Genomic DNA, 10971 nt, shown 5'->3' with positions numbered 1-10971 from the left:
CACGTTTCATTAAAATTATTGATATTTTCTAAAAGATCATTGCTAGACAAGATTAGTGTTATTAAGACTTTTCGTTCCTTATCTCTGATGTAAATGACGATCAAAAATCAATGAGACACAATTCTAAAGAAGAACAGCCAAAAGAGAATAGTAGGTATATCGGAATTTTCCAAAAATCGATTTTCCCATATCTTTTTTTTCTCTCTTTCTTCCTCTTTCACTTTTCTTCCTCGAGGGGTTGAACCATATTAAAAACGTCTCGTAATTATAATGAGTAACGGCGGAACCTTTCTCTCGTAGGTCGACGAAAACGCTCGAAAGGCCGGTAGTAGAGCGCATTACGTGAGCGTTTCATTAAAAGCTTTCGTGAGTGCGCGCGCGAGCGCACGAGCACGAGCATGGCAGCACACGTTGGAAAGAAAATTGCGACTTGCGGAGGCTGCGTGCGAAGCTTTATTAAGCGCGCTTCATGCGCGATTTGCATTCGTCTGGGTCGGTGATAGATTTGAAATTTCCACGTAGAACGTGCGTTGGATACCTATATAGGGCCGAGGATTCGAACCGAGACGAATGGTACGTCGCGTGGAGAAGCGTACCTACGTAACCACCGCGCGTGATTGTGTCTCTCTACCTTTCTACGTATACGTATGTGTGTGCACATCAATGTGTTGGTATATGTGTGCACGTGTATGTCAGTGAAAGAGGGGGAAAGAGAGGAGGCAAACGAGGAGAACGATATAGATGGAAAGAGTGAAAGATAGCTAGGTGAGGGAAAGAGAGAGTGAGAGAGGGAGAGAGAGAGAGAGAGAGAGATGGAGGATATAGAGCGAGATGTGGATAGAGTGAGGTCGTGAAGCTTGAATGGGGCTAGTTTGAGATAGTTAGCGGGCCTTCAGAGGCACAATCGGCCGCGATTGGCGGGCCTACAATCACACGTCGCATTATATGTCCATCAACGCGGCGGATCTTGCAAATACGTTAGCGGACCAAAGCCAACGGGTTAGCAGCCACAAAAATCTTGAATTCGAAGCGACATTATGTAGGATCTCGTATGGTTATAGAACGGGTCAGGTTCGAGTCGATCTAATATGTATCTGTTGATAGATAGAGACAATTTTTGAAGATCTTGTCGAGAAATCTTGTGGTCTGATTGCTGCTACTGATTTCCTGTCCTGGTGTAAATGTTCGAATATGAATTTTCAAAAATAATTCGATTTTATGAGAATGACTGAAAATTTTTCAAACTTTTGAATCTATTTTATTACAACATACTTATTAGAAATTGAAGAAAAGATTAAAGAAATATTTTCCAATGTAATTGCTTTGGCCTTGTTGAACGGAGGCCACAGCTGCGAAGGAAATAATCTTGATACACCCTATTAGAGATAGAAATCGTCGAGCAAATATTGTATCTTCCTAATCTCGTACTATCGTCGCACTATCTTGGAATTATCATACAGTACGAATCGAATTCTTTTGGGAATTAATTGGCTTCGCGCCGAAGGTAGGTTTTCTCTTTGAGATTCGGATTATCCTTTGCGCGGTAAGTAAACGAGAATATTTGTAATTCTTGCTTGCACTGCAGCGTATAACCTCACGAAGAAAGTGCGTTTACGTGTGTGTAGATTATTTAGTAAGTAATAAATATTGAATATTAAACTTCGTTAATTCAATTTTTACCTTATATGTTTTTTTTTTTAAATACTCTAATCGTGTATTCTACATACGATTCACAAATTTGCGATTTAGGAGTCGAAGGAGTCGAACCAGATGCAAACAAGCGTGATTATCCGGTAACCTCAGATCAAATGTGGTGGTGTGCACGAGACTCAGGAGAGGGTTGAGGGGCTAAGAGAGGGACTCGAGCGACTAACGGAATAACTAATTTATCAATTCTTCGGTTCGGTTGGCTTCGATACCCCTGGCTATATTTGCGAATTCGTGCAAACGAGGACTTCCAATTCCCAAGGTGCATCGTCGTCTTGTTTGGACACGAGAAGGACCCCAGAAAGCTTCGGCTTACGAGATGTCAATACGCTATAAGTGACGGCGGTCTATGCGCGCCGAACCAGAAAGCTTTCAATGATTGTACAAAGTATTAGAACGAATTCATTATTATGACATTTACTATCACGAGACCCTATAAAACTATAATATCCTATTATATAGGATTGCGGATGATTGATCTAACATTTTTTTTTTTTAGGAGATACAGAAGTGATGTCATTATTTTATTGAGTGATTTGTGTCAACACTTCATCTTAGATCTGAATTATGACAGCGTAGAAATTTTATCAATACTAATAATCAGTTAAAATTCAATTACTTTAGAATTATAGTATTGACCTATTCTGTTCCAATTTGCAACACTTCATTTAAAAAGCTAATTCTCAAGGGAATACTACATCTCGTATTTTAACTCGTTATCGTACCGTGCGTTGGCGCCACCGAAGCTATTTCACAGTTCAATCAATATAACATGTCGAATTATTTAAAAAATTTTTCTATTTATTGATAATATCAATGAAATATTCACTAACGATAGAATAGTCCGAATTTTCATGACAGAAATAATAAACGAAATCCTATTTCTTCGTTGTTAACTCAGAGAAGTTAGCTACTTAAGGAGTAAGGAGATGGTGGGTGGTAGAGTGCGAACGAGTTTCGTTCGCAGAACTTGAAAATTTGTGGCGCGTATCGTTCTCGACTCCAATGGTCAATACAAATAGATACGCTTGTAATTAGAACGCAATTTTGATTGAAAATGTAAGTTTTGTTGACACGCAATTCACGGTACGATAATCAAACGAATATGCTCATATATTTCCCGCAAATTGTGTTTTCGTTTAATATTTGGTATTACAAAATTTTGCGATCAAAGTGAGAGGAAACGTTGGAGTATGGGAAGGGGGGAAGAGATGGAGGTAATATTAATTGAATAGTAACAGGGATATCATCATCCTGGATAATATTAATTGAATTCCTGAATCCACAGAAATGATTTATATAATATTTGAGAATATAACAATTTCAAGATAATTTGTGTGATGGATGAACGTAATTGTGGACATATATAAAAAATATACCTTAATTTATCTTTCTTTCGTGTCAGTAAGTTTGCGATATATATCTACGTATTGTGTAATAAAGTTAACTTGTAATCGTTAAAAATTTTATACCACAGTTCTTAAGGTAGGCAATTAATCAACCGGCAATGCATCAGAATAATTATCACCGTACGGCGAATAACATTATCAGATGTGTAAAATGAGATAACGAAGACTATAAAAAATATGAATTATTGTTACATAGGAAAAGAAAAGACTGGTGAAAAAACGAAGATAGAAAATGTCGTATGCGAAAAAAGGAAATTCCTCCCAAACGAGAATGCAAAACATTACGAATTATACCAATCAATATTCTTCGTCTAATCCTTCGGGAATCCTGATGCTCGTGTCACATCACCTTTATTTATTTATCTTTTTTTCTGCTGCTTTCTTTTTTCCTTTTTAGCCTCTCGCAAGTATTTCAAGCATTTCGAGATTACCAGAAAACTGAAGAGTCATAAAGCGACTCTCTTCGTCTAGATTTCAATGAGGGAGACTCCCATGGGAAACGATGGCGTTACTCCGAACCCCTTCATATTCGAACGTTAGCTAAATAAAAGTAGTAGTACAATATCGGTTCTCTTGTATTTTACACATCTTTTCTACCTCTTCTACCTCTTCTTCCTCCTCTTTTACTTATATTATTCTTCAGTGTCGCATGTATCAGTTTCTGTAATAAAAGGCAAGCTGTTTTTTTCAGAAATTTTCATTTGTAGGAACCTCTTTCCTTCGTGTGAAGAGCTTGCATATGAACAATCTTTTTTTCACTGGATAATGTATATGAGTTTCTCACTCTTTTCCTTTCATACCGTTTTCTCTATTTTCCTGATTTTCCTTGTGTTTTTCATATGCATGTAAATGCTGATGCATTTGGTAGTCTTTCAAGTCTACCTATCTCTTTCAAACCTTCACGTTTTTTTTTTTTTACGACAAATTTTGTAATTTGATGATCTATTCTATTATATTTCCTTATGAATATTTAAATTATCATCAAGCAGGTATGAACCATATTGTATACGTAATACTATTATAACTGTTGTAAAATTTTTTATTTCAAAATTATAGCACAAATTACAATTAATTTGAGACTTATTAATATCAACGTATATAGTATAGTAAAATTAGACGAAGTAAAATCAACAAATAGCAATCGTCTTTCTTCTCGAAGAGTGACTCCAACTAAGGTACCAGTCGGTAATATTTCACGGTAACGGTATTTAGCTGGAACCGTCGCGACTGTCATCCGCGATGAAACGGCAGGCAGACCGAGGGAAGACATTAAGCGTAATGAATTACCAGCTGAGAGGAGTAATGTGTCTTAATTACGGGCCCGGGCACAATAATTATGTAATTAGGCATTGTTTGCCGACCGGCCCCTAATCACAATCCCGATGTCGCAGCCTCGTCACGAAGCCGCCGTTTCCACCTCCACTAGCTAGCTCGTCGTGTTATCGACCAGCTTTCACGTACGCCTTCGTCCTTTTCTCTTACGTATAGAAACTGCTAGCTCTGCTTTTCGCAGCGTGTGAACAAAGATCTCGCGATCTGAGTACAGAAATACATATGTATAACAATAAGGAAATATTTGATATTGTTGTAAAATTGATATTTTCATTATAAAATAAAATAAGAAGGATAACATTGATATGATAAAAGAAAAATATTGGATAAGAAATATGAATAAAATTAATTATCGTCGCAGTTTAATCAGCCGTTTACAAATGTATTGAAGAAGCAGCAGGTCGTTAAAGAGATACGCATTAATATTTATATGTGGAATCAAATCCTTAAGCCGAGAGGTCTCGGTCTTCAACGTGGAAATGTAAGCACAGTATTCGAGTCACCTAAAACGCAAGACAAACAAGACGGTGTCTCATGAGCTGTACGGATTTCCTGAAGATACATCAGCCAGGCATGTAGCAAGCCTAGTTCATTCAACTCGCGAACTATTCCATACCAATCCGCGGTTAGCGAAATGGTAACCCGCAAGAAAATTTACATCGCTTATCACTCCCTCGCGTCGTGAGTACCTACCTTAGATGAGAGCTGAGACAGGGATTAAAGACTGAGGGATTTGGAGAATCTCTAGCAAAAAGGGTTTGAGGGCTCAATCTCGAAATGTATTTTGTGATAATATGATTTCATCGTATTGTTATTTATGATTTCATAGACCCTCATCTCTTTTACCAAGAACGTGAAACGGAATAAAGAACCGCGATAAAAATCTATCGAGAATACCATAGTAACCCCGTTTGAATTGGATGCTTTTACGAATGGAACATATCTCGCGAGTTACGTTCGATTAATTTGCATCGAATCAGCTCCTGTTAGGCGTTTAAACGGCGACCCGACTGAAAAAGGATTTGGGAAGTTGCCATTAATTTTCATTCTCGGACACGGTTTACGCTCGGCACCATTTCTCCCACAGCTTTAACATTGAAAGGACTAAGGGTGGCTGTTAGTCGTCACTTACTTAGTTACTCGTTTTACTTACGTTCCTTGGTCCCCACTTACTTTAATCGGTCGCGTTCAGCCCGTTTCAACCCGATTTCCACTTGTTTTTACGCCTATCCCTTAAGGCTAATTCATTAATTAATTCCGTTTGTCTCCTTCATTTCACCTCTCTCTCTCTCTCTCTCTCTCTCTCTCTCTTTCTGCATTTAGAGATGCAAAGACGTTTCCATTCCTCGTTTTACCCCTCTTAGCTCCCTTCGTTTCTCCTTTCTACCTTTCCCACTATCTCTCTTTCTTTCTCTCTCTTTCTCTCTCTCTCTCTTTCCCTTCTTCTCTTGCTGTTCTCGATGCAACTCTCCCGCGGAATCTTGAAGCACCGGCTAGGTGCTCACTAATTAAAGTAATTACTAAATAAATTGCAATTACACTAATGGATCGGCTAGGACGAAGACGAGGACGAGGACGAGGACGACGACGACGACGACGACGATGGATACAGTCTTCAAGAACTGTCTTCAAACTTTTCCCGCGTTATGTTGCCTATTTAGACGAATCATCTCCTCTATCTTTCTTCCACTACTCTTCTTTACCTTCTCATTCAAACTTCTCGTGAAATCATTTCTGCTCCGCCATTATTTTATCGATCGAAAGAAATATTTTTTTTTTAAAGTTAACAATTACATTTAATATTATTTTTTTTTAATAATATTCTGCTTAATATTCATAAGATTTCAGTATTAATTTTATTACAAAGAGACTGTCAAAAGGAAGTAATATAGAAGCAGAAAAAGTGCACGGAAGAGTGTTGTATTAAAAAAGTGTATAGAGAAAGGTACGGCCATGTCAGTCGTTGATTCAATTATATATTGTTATTTTTAGATCCAACAAAGCAGCCCCTCTCTTTCATTCAGGTTATTAGATGAGCTCAAAGCATGAGCTCGCGCGAGCTTTCCGACCTTTTAGCCTTGCGAAGGTTAGTTGGTACTTACCCTCGGGTCGGTCAGCAAGCAACGACATTTCGACATCCTAACTGCTGCAAGGCGAAGGTCCATGAAAATTTAATGCTTCCAACATCCACACTTTTTCCCTCTTTCAAATAGTATGGCGCAATTGTTTCAGGATTAAATTGGATATGGCCTAATTAAGCAAGAAATTGAAAATATTACTAGATTGGTTGAGAAATAAAATGATTAAGAATACATGGAAATCGCGAAGATTTTTGACGTAAGTATAAGACAACTCTTGTTGTTGGGTTGTCGTCGTCGTTGTAGGTATCAGCGCGGAAGCATGTTATCGCACCTGGGTTATTTTTCTCAATTAGCGATATTACTTCGCAGCGTGTTGTATTTCGCTAGTCCGAGCGCAAGTCCGACAGGACTGATTTGTAGCGTAGCTGTGAAGGCTACGGTGGATGGAAAAAGTTCCCAAAAAAAAGTTTCCATCCATGCGTAGGCCACGAGAACAACGCCTTGTTAGCCGGATGTAATGACGTTGTTCGAAAATAGAAATACTCGCGACGCGGGAAATTCGAGCATGCAACGTTCAGCCAAGAAAATTGCGAAATGACGAGAATTTTTGATCATGCGGGAACGCACATATATAGATATAATATTTATAAGTATTTTCAAATACAATTTTGAGAGAGATCTCCGAGACGAATACTTGAAGCCTTTATCGAACCGGTCGTCAAGATATAATTTGGAAAATTAAATTCGTAGTAGGGGCTATATTCGGCTGGAGCAAAACAAAGGAATATGCACATAGCGTTTCATTACTAGATCCCGAGTATACATGGTACATTTTATTTTCCGGCAAAAGGTTGAACTGCAAAAACGAAGTACAGGAGTGCAGTTAATTAATTATTCCCTTATTAAGCGCTGCACTACGACGAGCTAGACGTGAAGGGAGGGAGAAAGAGAGAGAGAGAGAGAGGAAAAGAGAGAACGACTGCAGTCGTCTCGTTTCTAACTACCTTGCGAAAATTTCGCTAAAATGCTGCTCATGTGGAAATGACATAATTCGCGTGCGGCAAGGGCAATTGGCAGTAATTAAAGTGGAGAAGAGGGTGGTTGGGGGGCAGCGGGGCATTAATGAAATTAAGGCGGGTAGCGAAGATGGCCGTTTACACGGGTCCACGTCTGGCCGACTCTCTGTCTCTCTCTCATTTTCTCTCTCGTTCTCGCTCTCTATCCTGCGACAATAAAACGAATTTGCATACGGGACAACTCAGCCCCCGGACGAATGTCCCGTGTCTCTGAGGGCGAAAATTTTCCTCGAATAGGTAACCTTCGCTGACGGTCATCGCCGAATACATGGTGAGCAAGGTGAAAGGTCGGATTTTAGTACGGATATGTTTGTGAAACTTAATCAAACTTCTTCGAGATATTCTATATATTCTTCATTTTCATGTTGAAATTCATCGATAAACCAAATCAATATTGCAAAGATGGTGTTATAAAAAGGAACTTTTACTTTTCAATGAGATAACAGAAAGCATAGAGGGGTTTTAACTTATCCGCATAGTCCACACGTGATTCTTGCATATTACAATACACGCTGGTAAATATAGATAGCGTGGCAAGCGTGTTAATGGGGCTATCAGTCAACATACACGCTTGAGTGAGGTCTCAATCAAACACCAATACATAGGAACCCTGACCTACTGCTCATCAACAGAGCCCGATTTCGCGTCGTGTTCAATTTACCAAAGGACGAGACAAGAGATTTACCATCACTATTACCACTTCACGGTTTCACGTCTTACCTCGCTATAATCGCTAATTATCCTTCAATTTCAGGGATAATTAACGGACTATATTGCTAAATGGGAAAATGAACCGCATACTATCAATAAATCGATAAGCAAGAGTAGTAATGTGTTATTAATCTAACAGAGTGAACGGTAAGATAAGATTTGAAGTAGGTAAATCAATATAGAAGTAAAAATTCATAAGAAATAAAGAAGAACCGTGAAGAAAATGAGAGGCCTCTGTCGAAAAGTAGATAAAGAGTAGTGAAAACATTCTGCGCATCGATCGGTTCAATTAAATTATTCGTATCCAGCGGACACCACCGGCATCACCAGCCTCCACCCACCCCGGATGCTAACTCGCCGAACTCCCAACCGGGCTTGGTCGGGGTAACAAACCGAGGCAATTAACAATCAATCACAGGTGTCTCTCGCGTCATTGAAATGACGTCAAACATTGTATTTGTGTAATTGTCCATTTATTCCAGTCTCTTGGCTGTCACCTGACAAATTGCGGCCCTCTGTCCCTCCACTTCCACTCCTCTTCTCTCTCTCTCTCTCTCTCTCTTTTACTCTCTGGCTTCGTTGTTGTGTTGCCAACCATGGTCACAGAACCATATCTCTCTCTTTCTCTCTTTTTCAACCCTTTCTATTATCTCTCTCTCTCTCTCTCTCTCCTGCTTCCCTTCCTCCCATTTCTCCTCTGCTTCTTTCTTTCTCATCGTGCATTTTCCTGTCAATCGCGAACGAATCGTCGCTGGTTATATTAATTAGCGGCGGCCCCTCCGGGAAATCGTTACCTGCCGGATAATTGCGATTGTCGAGTGCGATCGACGTAACCATCCGACCTCGTTCAAGTGTTTACGGGAAAAAGAGGGCAGACGATTTCGCGTTGATCCCTCTCGAAATCGACGCATTTTCACTCCCTCCTCTTCTCTCCCTCAATCCTGCTTTCTCTTCCTCTTCTCTACTTTTATCTCAACGAAATTCACGAAGTATGTATCTGTATATGTGTAAATATTTTTGAAATATAAATCGAAGATAAAGTTTGTTTCCTCTATTTTCAGTAATATTGGTCGGGAATTATTTGATTATATAGCTCTGAAAAAATAAGAAATATTGAACAATAAATTCGAAATAATGAATATAAAATACTAAAATTTGGATTGCAACGTTGCAAACAAAAAAATAATTTTAAGTACTCTATCGGAAGTTTCAGTATACATGAAATTATGAAAATTTTTAGCTTATAGGTATCGTACCTACAGGAATTTCTAAAACGAAGAAATATATGATATGGTATATCATATTTTTACGCTGTGTACATGCATATGTAAAACGTAACCCCTTTCACAAATGTGTCCAATCATTTTATCTTCGTTCTGCATTCCTTCCTTTCTTTTTAATGGTCATATTGTCTTCTTTAAATATTGGGAAAAGCGAAATGTTTGATTTTGAGCACCCTTTCTCTTTCTGGTAACAAAGCCGAAACAAAAAGTACGACTGCCGGTTCTTCTCTCATGGTAACACAATAGCTCCAGAATTATTCATTATTTCAGCAAGTTAGTTTAATAAACTTAAATCTAAGATGAGCATTTATCAGGGAGAGTCGAGTCTTGCGTAGTCTAAAGGAAGAAAGGAAGGAAGGAAGGAAGGAAGGAAGGAAGAAAGGAAGGAAGAGGTTATAAATACGTTGTGGAGACTTTCTTCCCTAAGAAATCCTATAGGGTAGGTTGGGCTAGACTGTTGAAGGGGTGTCGGGTTAGTTACACACGCGTGCTGCCCGATTTGCATATCCAAAGCTTGAGTTTAACTCTATTCTAGGTAGAAGAAAGGAGAGGAAAAGGTAAGAAAGAAAAAGGGGTAGGGGCGAAGAGAGAAAGAGAAAGAGATATAATTTCTAGAGGTAACTATTCATTTAAAGAAAAAAAAAAAGGTTTTGAAAAATACTGCGAAAGTCAATGAATCTTTTTCATTCTCAAGTGTTCTATTTTTTGATATCAAGTTAGCGTCTTAAAGAACCACTTAAAGTTTGCAATTAAAAATATTTTTCTGAACTTTTAATAGAGACTTTTTAGTCCTAGCAAAGAATTCTTTTTTCGACGAATTGTTCAAAAGTTTTTACTGAATATGTATACTGGTAATCCCTGTTAAAGCAAAAATGGAGATTTCAAAGGATTAAATAGTATTGATTTTATAAAGGTTTTCGGGCTCTCTGTCTGTCTGTGTAGGCTAGGTGTTACGGCGTGCAACTCGTATCGCCGCATTTTCCAATAGATATTATCGTGTTTTCTTGTTTTACGAAATGTACATGTACTAAATGTATGAGAGTGAGAAAAATTAGAGTTTCCAATTTATCCAATTTTCCCAATATTTACAGCAGAAGTTAGCATTGAAACAAATTACGTATATGTCAAATATGTATTATTATCGAAATCTACACGTAAGTAAGATAAAAGAATGGATAATTTAAGTTTCCAAAAGTATAATTAAAATTTTCTATTCTTACAAATAATTATTAACAATATAAAATTTTTAATCTGTGTGTTCGTAATTTCTCAAAAATTCTTATTATTTTTAGACAATCATGATAAAATTTTGAATAATTGCTCTCTATGATCTGACAAAAAGTATATACTAATTAATTTGCATAGATATTAG

The 10971-nt window shown here is 38.0% G+C and overlaps 1 long non-coding RNA gene across 1 annotated transcript; it reads left to right on the top strand.

Moving 5' to 3' along the window:
* The first annotated feature begins 1386 nt into the window (after positions 1-1386).
* On the top strand, positions 1387-4107 carry LOC124427828. The gene is made up of 3 exons (XR_006943031.1): positions 1387-1504; positions 1750-2095; positions 2207-4107. It is a non-coding gene; the product is annotated as an uncharacterized LOC124427828 (long non-coding RNA).
* The last annotated feature ends 6864 nt before the right edge of the window (positions 4108-10971 follow it).

The sequence above is a fragment of the Vespa crabro genome, chromosome 11 (genome assembly GCF_910589235.1).
Source record: "Vespa crabro chromosome 11, iyVesCrab1.2, whole genome shotgun sequence".
Classification (NCBI taxonomy): Eukaryota; Metazoa; Arthropoda; class Insecta; order Hymenoptera; family Vespidae; genus Vespa; species Vespa crabro.
Note: the sequence above shows the minus strand (reverse complement) of the source record. Positions and strands in the feature narration are given on the sequence as shown.